The following is a 15,172-nucleotide window of genomic DNA, read 5'->3' on the forward strand; positions in this document are numbered from 1 at the left end:
GGCGGCCATGCTGGGTCTCCCTCGCGTTCCGAGAAGCGTTCCGAGAAAAGAAGCGGTGTCTCTTTCCGTTCGACGAAAGAACGAACGAACGAACGAACGAACGAACCGACCGAGAGCTTAGACTCGGTCTTAACGCGAGAAAGATTTTCAAACAGGCTCTCTAGAAGTGAATCATGATTTGCGTTGTGGGAAAGAGGAAGAGAGAGAACGAGAAACGTGCGACGCGAGCATGCAAGAGAGAAAGAGAGATACACGCACCGTGTTGACCAGCACGCGTCCGCTGCTTGATGAGCTGCGAGGGGAGGGGGTGGTTCTCCTCACGTCGACGATGCGCGATACGTGTGTGCGTGCACGCAACGGTGCGCACGGCGATGATCAACAACGACGCACAGCGACGATCACGATGCGATGATGGACGATGGATTGCGACGATGACGATGACGATGACGATGACGTCGACGACGTCGACGATGACAACGATGACAACGATGACGTCCACACCGTGCGAACCTCCGTGCGAACCTCCGTGCGAAGCTCCGTGTTCGCCTCCGGACCACGAGAGATCAAAGAGAGAGAGAGAGAGAGAGAGAAAGAGAGAGAGAGAGAGAGAGAAACAGAGAGAGACGGAGAGAGACGCGCGTCGCGCAAGTTTCACTGCGTCTATGTATTACTCCTATATATATGTATATGTTTGTACATATCGTGCGAGAAGATCGTCCACGCTGCGTGCGTGCATGCGTGCATGCGTGCGTGCGTACGTACGTACGTACGTATGTACGTGCGTGCGTGCGTGCGTGCGAGCAACGAACGAACGACAACAAAAAGGCGCACCAAGGCCCACGATAATATTACTTCGACTATCGAAAGAGAAAGAGACGCGAGAAAGGAGGAAGCTTGCTCGTCTCTCTCTCCCTCTCACTGATAAAAAACAGAGAGAGAGAGAGAAGGAAGGGAGAGAGAGAGAGAGAGACAGAGAGAGGGAAAGAGAAAAAGGGAGGGAGAGCACGGAGAGAGAACCAGGGCTTCCGTACGAGCGAGCGAAGCGAAGGATCCACGGAGCAAGCGGTGCTGCCTATCGGATGGCACTGCGTTCAGCGCCGCGGTGCGCGACTCTCCTCGGCCTTCCTCGTATCTCCCCGTTGCTTCTCGTCTTTATTCGGCAACGCTCGTATCTTTCCGCTCCTTTTCGTTCCCACGACAAGGACTAACGACAGAAAAGGGTAGAGTCGGGGAGAGAAGGAGAAAGAGAGATGCTACGCGAAAAGAGGGGAGAAGTACTCGCGCCGATACCTATTCTCTCCTCTCTTCTCTTTCCACTCCTCTCCGTCTTCTTTCTCTATGCTTACTCTCTACGTTTCAACCTCCTCGTCCTCGTCGTCTCTTTCCCTCTCAACGACCACGACCACGACCACGACGACGACGACGACGGCGAAACCGGTTGACTGACTTCCTGGCGAACGACCCAACGCGACCCGATTCGTTTTTCCTTCCTTCTTTTCTTCCTTGCTTTCTTTCTTTCTTTCTTTCTTTCTTTCTTTCTTTCTTTCTTGCTTTCACTCTCCCTCTCTCTCTCTCTCTCTCTCTCTCTCTCTCTTCCTAATTTACTTCGGCAAGTATGACGTTTCTTCACTCGACTCCCACGTCTTACACGCATAGAACGCGTTGAGGAAAGTTCATTGATTGAAACACATGGCCGGGTCTATCCGAGTAAACGTTACAAATGACTGCTTTCAAGGACACCGCGAACTGTCGGATGATCCAACGTGGCTCGGGGTCACGCGATACGATCGCGGTCATCGATTTCTTACCAAGGAGAAATCGGTGGAGCAATAATTCGTTGGGTCGATCGTGGAATATACCGGGAGTCGCCCGACGCGATATGCGTGCTCGCGTTACGGGTCTCGACGGATGAAAACCTTTGTTTCTCACCCCTCGAATGTCTCCCTCCCTCGGCTTTTCTACCCTTTTTAAGAGCCGGTGGTATCGACGTCACGGCTCCCATTATTCCTTCTTTAGAAAACGAGAACGTCACTGCGACCGAGAGACAGAGAGAGAGAAAGAGACGAATTCGACCGAACGACGAGAAGTACCGCGTCTCGATAACTTCTTGCCGGATTCCATCGGTTTTCTCTCTTTCGACGAGTCCCTAAAAAGATATCGATGAAATCATTATTCGACGTTAAGCGAACATTTCTATAAAGTCAAGATGAGAGGATCGATTTCGTTGAAACGACTCGTTAAAACGTATATAAAATCTTGGTCGATGGTTTTGAAAAAAGAGATCTATAAATTACCTAAGAATTTCACCGACGATGCAAATTCCTCGGGAAAAACAATTCCCGATTGATCGTATTACACGGTTCACTCTGTACGCAATAAATATCGGCAATAGAATCCTCGTCTCGCCAGACGACAGCAGGAAATCCTATCTCTCGGCGATGATAAACGTACTTTGACCTTGCCGTACGGACTCGTAATCGTAAGAAGAGGAGGAGGATCACCTCCGTCGTCTCGAGTCTGCGTTTCTATTCGTGGGGTCATCTTTGGAAGAGCGAGGAGAGAGAGAGGGGGGGGGGAGAGAACCAGCTCGTGCAACGACGGTAAGCGTCGCGTTGATAGAAACGCCTGAGGCGAATCGGCTCGTCGAAGGTGGGAGACTGGTCTTCCTCTTCCACTTCCTCTTCCTCTTCTCGTTCCGTGCCAGTGGAGATGGCAAATGCAAAAATGCATTAGCGAAGCCAGCGACATTCCATAGCGACGTACTTGGAATCGGCCGGCGAGTTCGCGGAACCGACGGTCACCCGAGAACTACGCTCTATTTAAAGAAACGTAGGCAGTTAAGCGGCGAGAGGATGGTCCAGCCGATTCCCGTTATTATCAACCTTCGCCGACCTTTCGAGCCACGGTCCACGACGCGTCATCCTCCTCGAGGTCACCGGACAAAATTTCACGGTTGATACCTGCGCCAATGACGATAACGATTCTTACGCTCGACCTCGCTCCTAACCTGTCCGAGGTAATAAGCGCGGATCCTTTATCATCCGCGCGACTACCTCGACGCAATTAATCGATACAATTTTTCCACATAATTTCTACGTGCGTAGTATATACGAAGTATTTCACGATCGCTACGATGTTGTATTTACCGTTAAAATTTACCGCATTGCATTATCGATAAATCCGAAGTTGGCAACTCAAAAGTTAAATAAAGCCATGCGAGATCGATCGCCAGTATTAATGCAAAATTATCGATCGGTGCGTCGTTAAAAAGTGATGTCGATATCGTAAAAATAAGGACGGAAAATTCGAGAGAAAAAATATGACGCAACAGCCCACCGGGGAAAATCGAAAGGTCGATCGAATCTTCTCGAATATCTATCTCTTAAATGCGACGATGACCCGACTCGCGAACGATACGCGTTAGGGAAAGCGTTTTAAGAAATCGATGGCTACGCAAGGAGAGTATGCGTTAGAAACAAATATATCGATTTATCTGCGATCGACGAGGACGATACGGATCCGGCGTCAAAGCCAGCACGAGCCAACCAACGGGGCGTCGTTTTTACCGATAACGCGACACAACGCTACGCGGCGCGTACGCGGTTCTTCGCTTTCGGTAATCACGTACCGGCAAATGTATTAATTTCCCTACCTTCTATTAAAAACTAATCTTTCACAACATAAAATTTAACAGGGAAAACGATTCTGAATAATTTTGTTCGTCCGAATTACGACAGCGCGGTGGTACGCACGACCATTGTTATCTCTATAAAAGTAACTGAAATATATGCGCGGGTAGTTACCGCGACGCGAACGTGTAGCTTTTTTCTACCTTTTGTACCTCGCGAGTCAGAAAAATTGCCAATTAATCGATCGAGCGATAAGAGAATTTATCTCTATTTGCGGTAAATCCACGCGTGCACGTGTTTCAAAGGGACAATTCTTTGTGCAATTTTTATCCGTAAGCGGTTAATAAAAAATAATCGTAATTAGAAATATCCATTACGAATTCTACCGGTCTCCCTCGAAGAAGCTCGACGAACGGCGCAGCGACGGAATACGGTGGAAAAGGAGATTCTAACCCATATACTGCGATACTACTGACCTGTATGATTCGTGAGAAAAAGAATTGGCCCGCTCGCCTATATAATTTCTTGGGGAAAAGCTGCTTTTAATACCAAGATAGACGAAAAAACGTTCTCTTTCGCTCGTTTGCACACAGACTCTACACACGTGCACGGGAAAACCTCGAATCGAGCTCGGCGATGAAGGCTTTAACCTACATACGCGCGGATACTACTGACCTATATAAGTCGACGAACTAACCTATATAACGTCTTGGAAAAGACCTGCTTTAAATACCAAGGTAGGCGACAAAAACTCTCTCGCTTGCTCGCGCGTTGCACACATGCACACGAATGCCGAGCTCGACGATAGCAAGCGTTCGTAACGAACTATACAACTTTAATTATGTAAAAACGACTATTTTGCATCGACGATTTATAATATCGTTTTAAATTTCTTTACATCGAATAACCGAATAGCTCTGAATTTCTTTCGACCGTGGTACGCACGTTAAGTATAAGACTCGTGTCGTATTAAAGCTTTAAAAAACGTTTACGGACACATTTGGAAAACGTCGTACGCGTGCAAGGTTTCCAAGGGAATCGAAAGATCATAAAAGCGAGAGAGCGCTTCGCGCAATGCCGAACGTAAAAGACAGTCGCTGCGGTCGTGCTTAAAAAAAGAAAAACAAAAAGAAACGAAAGAACGCTGCCGCTGGATCACGAGACGAAGGGAAAGGAGAATCGGTCGATGAAAGAACAAAGACAAAAACGCGAAGCGTACGCGAGGTGAACGCGTATGCGTGCGTATGCGCGCGCGTGTATGTGCGCGAGACAGAGAGAGAGAGAGAGAGAGAGAGAGAGAGAGAGAGAGAGAGAAGGCCGACAAGGATGAAGGGACGAAGATGAAGAGAAGGGGGGAGGTTAAGGAGCGGAGAAACGGGACGGAGGTTTAAAAGAACCTCAAAGACCATAAAGACCAAGTGATAATCGGTCAGAGACCCTTTACCGGGGCCAGACGGCTATGCGTTCTCTTCGAGTGCGCCGGGGCAGGCAGACAACGAACAGACGTACGTACGTATGTATATACATATGTATGAGAAAGAAAGAGAAAGAACAGGGATGGTCCCGAGACACAATCGACGTGTAAGTCTCGACTTGAACTTTGATCGTGACACGAAGAATCGAACTCGACTCGTTGTTCTGCGAAGTAGCTTAATGTTAGCTTTAAATATGTATGCTCCTTGCAGATGCGAATTCTTCCCCTATTTCCCGAGATCGTTTTCTTCGAGTTGAAATCGTTTAACATTATTTTCCGTCGCACGTAAAGGAAATGCTGTCGCGTTAGGTGGTTAAAAGATACGTGCAAGAAGAGAAGTAAAGAAAAGAATCGGCAAATTTGTGTGACTTATGTCGGCCTTTTTTCAAGCACGATCTCTCCTATTTATCTTCCGCCTCTTTCTTCTCCGGTTTTACCAAAGTCGTTCACCGACAACGCGACTAGTTCCTCGTCGTACGACCACGTACGTTTATCTTCTTCTTTCTCGCTCTCTCGCATAGCTGGCCATATTTCATAAATAATAAAGCGGATACCCGGGTAATATGCGAGCGGCTGAAAGCGAGACACGAGCCTCGTCACCGTCGGTGATTTTCATTTCTCACGGGACGCGACGCGCCCGTTTAAACCCATTCAACGAAGCCATTCGACTCGGGTTCGCGTGCTCGACTCATTCTTTTTCCGTCCGGGGCCGAATGCGCTCGCGCGTTCAACTCTGTCAGTCACCACAGTCGCTGTTCCTTCGTCCATCCATTCGTACGAACGTACTTGCGTAGAAAGAGAAGGAGAAGGAAGAGGCAAAGAAGGAGGCGACTTAAGGGCATCGTGCTTGGCCATCGTGCCTGGCCATCGACTCGGCGTGCATCGTCTCTTTCTCTACCCCCTCCCTGTCTCCTCTTTCTGCCTTTCCGAAGCTGCTCGGAGGGCCTTAAAACCAAATAGCCTTGATCGTGCCGCATGCGAGGAATATCAAGGTTGCTTCGAGAGATCAGTGAAAATCTCCTGAAATCTTTGGGGGGAAAAGAAAGAGAGATGTAATATTAAATAAGGATAATAATTGGACGAATATTTACACGGATATCGTTCGGTCACAAATGATATCGATTACCCGGCTCTCATCGTAGGTAGCTACGAACGAAGTGACAGGAAAGTTTTTCCATTCGATATCCGAAAATTGTATTTTATCTTTATGCGAAAAGTTATGCATTCGACGCGTATCAGGCCCTACCCTTACGGACCGTCGTACGATTCGTGCGGTAACGCAAAGTCCTCGGATCGAATCCTCCTGTTATTATTCCATCGAATACCGGAGGCTATCCGAAAAAGAGGAGGAATAAAAAAATAGCAAACGTAACGCGAAGATGGCTCCTCTTTCGAGTCAACTCGAAGTTTTGTGGCTTCTTTTATTTTTGCATTTGCACCTGCCGATCGTAATCGTCACGCACGAGTCTGCTTTCGTATCTTCTCGATGCGTCCGAGTATAACCGACGTGCCTCGTGTACGAATTAAAAAAAGGGAGTGAGAGAGACGGAGAGAGAAGGAGATAAAGAAGACAATTTGTTATTTTATTCGAGAACCAGAAGTAGGTGCACTCGAGAAATAATTAATAAAGCGTTATCGTAGCGGCAATTAACGAGGAGGTAACGATCACCAAATTCTACCTCTCTCACGTTATCCCCACAATCGAGCATAGCACGAAAGCGTTGAGTCCGTCTCTCTCTCTCTCCCCGTCTCTCTCTCTCTTTCTCTCTATAGGTGCAACGATCGAGCGAGCGAATAACGGGCCGTTTCGTGCGATCGCGCACCCACCTTTATTCTTACCGGCTATAGTTTCGCACATGCGATAAGTGCACCTGTTGAACGATACCGTATCGATGCGAGTAAGCACCCACTAAAGCACCCCTTTACGATCCTAATCCTGCAAATCGAGAATGCGTTTAGTATCAAGCCATTGAGAAGAAGAAAGAGATATAAAAAATCCCCATCAAATCTTAGGTGACGTGAAACAAAATAGCGGATCTCAAGAAACGTGTAGTCAAAGAGAGAAAACGGACGAGTTTTCCAAGAAGGTAAAGAAAAATCGGTTTCCATCTGGGTCTTTTCATTTCGTGTCTCGCGAAAGGTACGACGAGATATTACAGTGGAAAGAAGAAATTCCAGCTCCTTTCTTTATCCCCGTCGTGCTAAAACGAAGAAGATGACGAGGACGACGACGGCGGCAGCGGCGACGGTGGTGGTGGTGGTGGTTTGCATGATTTTAGAAAATTGGACGGGTTTTCCCCCATGACAGGGAGCATCTATTCGACTCAGTCGTACGAAGCAGACACAGCAAGGAGATCCTTGAAAAATACATGCACCATCGCCGAGTTCCCTACCACCCCCTTCGTACCTCTCTCACGATTCCACCCTCTATGTGCGAAAGCTCAGCGAGAGCGTCGAGCGCAAATTGGATTATCGACGATCAAACACGGAATCCGATCAAATCGTTCGGAAGGGGCTTCATCCTTCATCTTTATCGGTTCAACGCCGTTTCTATAGCTTTATTCTTATTCTTTTATGTATATCTATATACGAATGTAAAAGAAGCACGCGAATAAAACGAAAAAAGAAAAAGAAGCTTCTTCGTTTGGAGGGATACATTAACGCCACATCCGAATAAAATCATATTGAAGGGATCGGCGGATATTTTGTTCACTCTTTCGTCTCGTTCGTACGTTTCGACAGCCACGATAAGCTATCGAGAAAGCACCCAGAGAGATATATTAAAGAGCAAGAGAGAGAGAGAGAGAGGAAAGGGGGGAGGAAGGGAGGTAAAGAAGGCAGTGTTAACGACGGCCAAGCGAGGGGATCGCAAGAGAAGACAACAAGCGGACAGAAGGATGGTAAAGGAAGGAACGAGAGACAGATAGATGGAGACAGAGAGAGAGAGAGAGAGAGTAGGGAAAAAAATAAAAAGGAACAGGAGAAAAAGGCATCGTCAGAAGCTAGGTAACCGGCAGGAGTCGGGAGTTATCGTCTGGCGATAAAAGTCGATGGCGATAATAACGACGATATACTCCGCCCTCCGGCCCTCCTTCGTTAGTCGTCCTCCTCTTTTATTTCTCATTCTCTCTCTCTCTCTCTCTCTCTCTCTCTCTCTTGCACTTTAGATCCCTCCTTCCTCGAGCGAGCGGGGTGATGCACCGGTCTGGCCTGCGTCCGCCTGTCTGGCTGTCAACGGGTCGTTGAACCCCCCCTTGCCCCTCTCGTCACTCTCGACCGGTGTCTTCAAAGCCTCGAGAGACTTATCGTCGTTTAAATGCAACGCTGCGCGGTCTCCGCTTCGCGGCTGCACACGCACCTCTTTCTATCTCTCTTTTCTGCTTCGAGCTCACGGACTCGGATGCAGATGCAGAGAAGTGACCAGGCAGCCGTTCCAATCGCGTCCTTCACGTTTCTTCTTCTTATTTCTTTCGCTTCCTACGTAGAGATTAGATCGACTCTTCTCGAATCGCCCAAAATGTTCACTTTGTTCCTAAAGACGAACTTATTATCTTAGTAAGAGAATACGTCGTTCGGATATTTCGTCGGATTCGAATAAATATCCCTTGCTTCCAAAGCTTGGCCAGATAAAATAGAACCTGTTTTATAGCTCGCACTTTTGAGGATGGTAATAAAAAGGAATCGCGTGACAAGTCAGAGGGTTTTTGGAACGCGAGCAGAGGAACCCAAGTACCGCTTCGTAAAGATTATAATTTTGTAAAGGAAGATGAATTAGAGTCTAATTCGTCCAACGAACGAGTCGAACCGATTTGTCCAAGAGTCACCTTCAACGTTAAATATAAGGATCGTCGTATATACGGGACTCGGACAAACAGAGATAGAACCAGTATGCATTCTCGAGACGATGACATCGGCAATAAAAAGGGAATCTGCCTGCAAAGAATTAATTCGTCTTAAATGGAGCCAAATGATGATTCGTTCGAGCATGCAAATGAAATTATTCTAAGGGTCGCGAGAGCATATTTTGAAAACGTATCAAGACTCTCTTCTCTACGTCGATAAGACGATGACAGATTTTTCGTTCGATGAAAAAGAGAAAAAGGGAGGACACGATGCATTTACCTTTAAAACAATTTGAAAGACGGTGCACTCAGTCACGCCACGTCGTCGCGAAATAAATTCCAAGATGGACGAGGTTGAAGGGAAAAAGAGTTGGGAAGAGAAAAGGGAGAGAAAAGAGGGTGGAAGGAAAGAATGGAGGAAGAATAAGAATGAGAGGTAAAGAGAAGATGGTTGGAGGAGGATGAGTAGTAGAAGAAGAAGAAGAAGAAGAAGAAGAAACGAAAGGAGGTGTCTACTAGAAATGGTAATAATAATATCTGAAGAAGTGGAGAGGGGGTGCTAGGGCTGCTGGATTCCCGGCAGGAGGGTGGCAGAGCTACGAGGACAGAGTATTTTAACTTTTTAAGGGGGTGCGAGCAGAACAGTAAGAGAGAAAGAGAGAGAGAACGGAGCAGTTCACTCGAACAGTTTGGTTGGCTTGTCTGCTGGGGTGAATCGGGGGTTAGTCTAGACGGAGTCACCCCAACCCCTTTGCCACCCTCTCTCTCTCTCTCTCTCTCTCTGGGGTTGGAGAAGCACAAGGGGAAAGAGAGAGAGAGAGAGAGAGAGAAGCATTGCCGCCACCACCATCACCATCACCAGCAGCAGCAGTAGCAGCACTCAGACTGCGAGCAGACAAGTTGCAACCAATGTCGTAGCGAACTCCCACTCCACGAGTTCGTCGATGCACTCGTCCAAAATCTCTTAACCGTCCCCTCTTTTCTTCATCGTTCTTCCACGCTCGATCCTATGAGTGGCCGTAAAAAAAATACGAGCAAACGAAAAGGACGATGAGCGCAAAAATGCTGCAAAAAAGTTTAAATTTGTCTACAAAAAGTCTTTCATAATCATCGTCAAATTCCAAAAAGAAATTTTTTACGCGTATACAAAATATACACGTAGCTTTTCTTTCTTGTTCGAAATTTCTCTGGGAACAATTGATATTAATACCATAGCACGATGCTATAGAGCAATACGTTCGATAGGAAATAATTCATCTCTTCGAGTCTTCTTTTAGTCTAGGTACGAGCGTGCATAAACGATTCATTGTTTCGCTACGTAGGAGGCAGACAGACGGACGGACGGACGGACGGACGGGCAGAGAGAGAGAGAGAGAGAGAGAGGACAAAACACAGCAATAAACGTATTATATGAGTAAACAATGGTGCAACGACCTCAAGATGACCAACGCAGCGCTCGTCGCTTAGATAAAATGCGATTTGCTTCTCGTCGAAAGCACGATGCTGCTACTGCTAAATTCACGTGGAATAACTATTGCGAACGAAATACCGTAACGTTTCTTAAATATTTCAAATTCGCAAAAAAAAAAAAAAAACGAAGGAAACCTTCGATAAAATTGTCGCAGAAACGAAGGAACTAAAAACGAAATGTTTCGAAATTCCTTTTTTCCCCTTTCCCGTCCATTTTTTGAAGCTCGTTTTTCATTTCCGTCGAATCAAAGGTGAGAGCAATGCGTCAGGTATTGGAAAGACAAATTCTCCCAAGGTAGTAAAACGCAAAATACGCGCGGGATCTCTTTGATGTTGCCACCCGACTGTCCGGCACCTTGTAAAGCGTATTGAAATTTTGCAAGAGCAAAACGTGACGATGCGTGGTCGGTAGGAAGGCACAGGGGACACAAACGGAGAGAACGAGTGAGAATGAGATAGCAAAAGAGAGAGAGAGGGAGAGGGAGAGAGAAAGAGGGAGAAACATATGCGGGCGGGGTGGACAGCGAGCTCAAAGCGATGCGTGGAATGTAATTGTCGGCCTGACGAAGAATGCGCGGGGACCTGACAAAGACATTTTTGTTACGGTTTTCCTTTTTCTTCCTTTTTTCGCTTTACGCGAGGCGAAAGACCGAGCCATTGAGATCTGCCATTACAGATCTCCCGCTTACCGATAGCTCCTCAAGGAGGATAGCGCGATAGCTCTCTTTCTCTCTCTTAATCGCATCTTTCGACTTCGATTAATAATAATAAAGATAATTGTGTCGGAGAAAGAAGCCGGGGAACGAGGAAAAAAGATGGTAACCGACGAGCCGAACAAAAGGCCAGATCGTCACGTGGCTCCTTTCTCGAGAATAATTTGTCGTACCCGCATTGCGACGAATAGCCGGGAACGAAATATAAATTGTTAATGCGGCAGAGTTATTGTCGAGTTAATGTTAATCGCGTTTTATGCCAAGTTCAACGCGCTCGCTCGTTGTTATTGCACGGCTGTTGCCGTTCGCTGGCCAGCTAGCCAACTTTTGTATATTCATGAGTACGATTCTACTGTTCTCTGACACGTGGATCGGTACGTATTTGGTTAACGAACGCTGTCATCGCCGATCGCGCGATGTACCCACGATCTTTCTCTATTTTTCAAAGCACCGAATTTCGATTTTCTTTCGGATCTCAACGAGAGTAATACGATTTTTTTTTTTCCAAAAAAGTTTCTTTTCTTCCAAACGAAGAAAGAAATTCGTTCGCCTTCTTCGGTGGGACGCATCTACAGTTCGGTTGACTATAATCCTTTCTTCTTTAGTTGGCGCAAAACCGCGGTGTATGACGCCTTCGTACCGAATAACTCGATTTTATTTGTTCATCCGGGTCGCGCGTCTCGCAATCCGCTCGACCGAATTTGGCACGAAAGCCAAACTTCCCTAGCTTTCTCTTTTTCCCCGAGTCAAGAAGAGAAGAAAGAAGAATCTTGGAAGCATAACGTTGCTTCTTTCGAACTACGAAGGGATTTCATCGTCGAGTATCGCATTCGAATGGCCTAAAAAAGAGGGAAGGAGCGGTTAAGATAATACAGTTTGCTCGGCTAAAAAAGTCGATCAAGCTTTTTGTCAATCAACAGAAAAGAAGAAGGAAAAGAGAGAGAATCGGAACACAGGATGCAAAATAGTGGCGTTTCAAGAGGCGGTTTCACACTCCGCACACGGAGAGACTCGTGCAACTACATATAAACCGCGTTAGGAGGGCTACGGATCCAGACTAAACAAAAGCCATCTGGTTACATTTTTTCTTTTTCTTTGTAACCTAAAGAGAGAGAGAGAGAGAGAGAGAGAAAGGGGGGGAGGGGCGGCGGAAAGACGAAGGGTGAAGCAAGGGTTGCGTCTTACGACTCGAAAGGGATAATAAGCATTTTGGCTTAATGTCGACCAGCGAAGAAAACAATCGCTTTTTTATTAAAATCGTGATATCCCGAGACGAATTCAATTTGCAAATCTTTCCAACGCGTCCAATAAACGGTCTTAAGGGGCGCGTGTACGTCGCCACGCTCCCGACGTAAACTCGCGTGTTATATACACGGAAAACTAAGAATGGGGACCATTTTAGAAACGTGCCTGTTGGTCGCCGACTAAAATTAATCAAAAAACGAAGAAAGTTTGCGCGTCCCTCCTTCGCACCGGCTTTTCTACTCTCCGCCGTTCGAAAGTCGTTCTCTCTCTCTCTCTCTCTCTGCGCTTTGGCCAAGAGTTTCCCTCTTTCTTCACGAAGCCTTCCAATTCTACATCCTCGAGAGAATTCCTTCGAGCTGCGTTTTTACGCGAAATCGTGAGAATACGCGTCCCACCGCAGCACGCGTGGATATTGCGAGGTATAAAGAAGAGATAAAATAAGGACGTTACTTGTTTACAGGTCGTCGCTTCGAGAACTTCGTCCTACATCGGCGAAGGTCGAACGTTTCCTGCGTATCGTCTCGCATAAAGGAGACGATCCTTTCTCGAGTCGTCGCTGGAAAAGAAAAAAGTTTATTATTAACGTTCGTTCGAACGTTCACGAGTGAGAGATAAATAGATAGAAAAAAGGGAAAAAAACACGTCCCGACCGCGCGTCTCGTGTCGAGAGACGCGCACGCTTTTCTCTCGCCGAGAAAAAAGGTCGAAGGAAGGGAAGAAGACGAGCTCTCGACGTCGTCTTATTTATTAAGGAGAACGAAGGAGAAGCATTTGGAGGAGCAAAAGGAAGAGGGAAGAGAGGCGGCCTTTGGAGGACGGTCGTTCCTTTACGAGCTTGCACACCGCGAGAGATCGTCGTAAATACGCGCCCGACGACGTTCGACGTTGATTCGATCGTTATTAGAAGACATAGTCGAAGCGAGACGAGTCGAGCAGGAAAAGACTAGGAAGTAGAGGAGGAGGAGGAAGACAAGTCAACAAAGCTCGCGAGACACTTTGTCTCGTGTTCGCGCCGTAGTCTCCTTCGTGGCTGACGCCTCGAGTATGTGTACGCGCACGTCGAACGAACGTGCATCGAACCGATGTTCGAATTACGAGACCGGCGATAGTCGATCGTTAAGCCGAACGTTTTATGTACACCCTGGCGCCTTGTATATCCGGCAAAAATCGCACGAAACTTACGTCGACGGGACAAGAAAATTCAAATATAAAATTAGTTTTTTCTCTCCAAGTCGCGACGTTTCATAAAAACGGTGCGCGTAAAAGAGAAATAATTTTCAAACGGCATACCGTTCGACGGTCGTTCTTTCGACGAGTCTATCTGGTAATCTCGTAATCCTCGCTTCACGAGTTCCCATTACGAACTTTACCTTGCGCCTTAATGACAAAGGGTATTTAAAACTCCTTTCCTGTTTGCCATGGCCGTGCTGGTAGCGTATACCAGGCTCGATGAAATTTAATTAGCCCGCGCGCTTACCGCCGAGGAAACTACGCACTTCCCCTTACCCAACTCCACTTCGCTTCACCTTCGAGCAAAATTACTTTCCTCCGAAGGAAGGACCGCCCGTTGGCGATCTTCAAGGTCGCTGGAAATGCGTCGCGAATTTCTTCCTTGTTTCTTCCTTTCTAACATCCTTCCTTCCTTCCTTCCCTTCCTCGCTTTCGAGAATGAACAAATTTCGCGTTGAAAGCCGACACGTCGCAAAACGATCGATGCGAGGTTATTTCTATCGTCTACGATCGTTCCTACCTGATTGCGATCGATACCGGTCCAACGAGGAACTGGCTTCTATTCTATTCTTCAGATACTTGTTCATCTTGTCGCCTATTAGCTTCTTCTCGCATGACGTCGTCTACGCGATAAATATTTACAAAAATGCTTTATTATTTACGACTCGTCTTCGAGGGTCGGCCGTTACGACATACATATATATTTATTTATATATATATATATATATATCGATCGTGATTTAGTCGAGAAGCGTGGCATAAAGAGGGCGATAAAAACGTTCAACGAAAATGACGCTTTCGATATCTAGCGTTCTAACCTTCTAACGAGATCGCCCTTACTAGCGAAATCGAGCATAAAAGCGAACGACGTTAATAAAAATCGACTCGTTAAGGCGTACCGCTATCGTTTTAATAGAACGGACATTAATCTTCGTACAAAAGACGTCCGATCCTACGATACGAAGATTAACCAAAAAAAGCTAACCAATTTGTTTACCTGTATCGCATATATATATATATATTTTTTTTCATTTTACTCGTCCCCTTCTCTGCTTCATTCGTTTCTTTGCCACCGCGTCGTCTGAGAGGAAATAAAAAATATACGTATGATTAGAAGAATCGTCGAAGAGACGGCGGAAAATCAAGTCGGAGGACGTTGCATCGCTCGAGGCAGATTCGCGCGTTTACTTGGAAAGCGCGCCGAACGCGTACGTCGCCATCTGTGGGGATGAGTTGGAAACAAAGAGGTCCGACGGTCGGTGATTTACGTGCATGCTGCACGAGTCTGTACGACGGAGAGAGGGAGAGGGGGGAGAAGTGAGAGAGGGAGAGGGAGAGAGAAAAGTTCCCTCGGCGCTGGGTTCGTTGTGTGGGCGTCGTTTCGGGTTGAGGTGGAGGGGGCGTCTAGACGCAACGTCACGAGTACGTAGCCTCGTCCAGGCCGCTTCTCTCTCTCTCTCTCCTCCCCGTAAACGTCGGCGGCGTTCCCCCGATGCGGTGCGCGCACGCCAATGCGCCGGGTGTTCCGAGCCCCTCGGTTCCGTCGATGCCACGCTGATGACGGTCGTC

The 15,172-nt window shown here is 47.0% G+C and overlaps 1 long non-coding RNA gene across 1 annotated transcript; it reads right to left on the bottom strand.

The window, feature by feature from the left end:
- Window positions 1-11,272: 11,272 nt before the first annotated feature.
- Window positions 11,273-15,107, bottom strand: LOC127068146 (uncharacterized). Its single transcript, XR_007782844.1, has 4 exons — window positions 14,601-15,107; window positions 13,664-14,226; window positions 12,824-12,929; window positions 11,273-11,967 (listed from the first exon to the last, which is right to left on the bottom strand). It is a non-coding gene; the product is annotated as an uncharacterized LOC127068146 (long non-coding RNA).
- Between the last annotated feature and the right edge of the window lie 65 nt (window positions 15,108-15,172).

The sequence above is a fragment of the Vespula vulgaris genome, chromosome 12 (assembly GCF_905475345.1).
Source record: "Vespula vulgaris chromosome 12, iyVesVulg1.1, whole genome shotgun sequence".
In the NCBI taxonomy this organism is placed as follows: domain Eukaryota; kingdom Metazoa; phylum Arthropoda; class Insecta; order Hymenoptera; family Vespidae; genus Vespula; species Vespula vulgaris.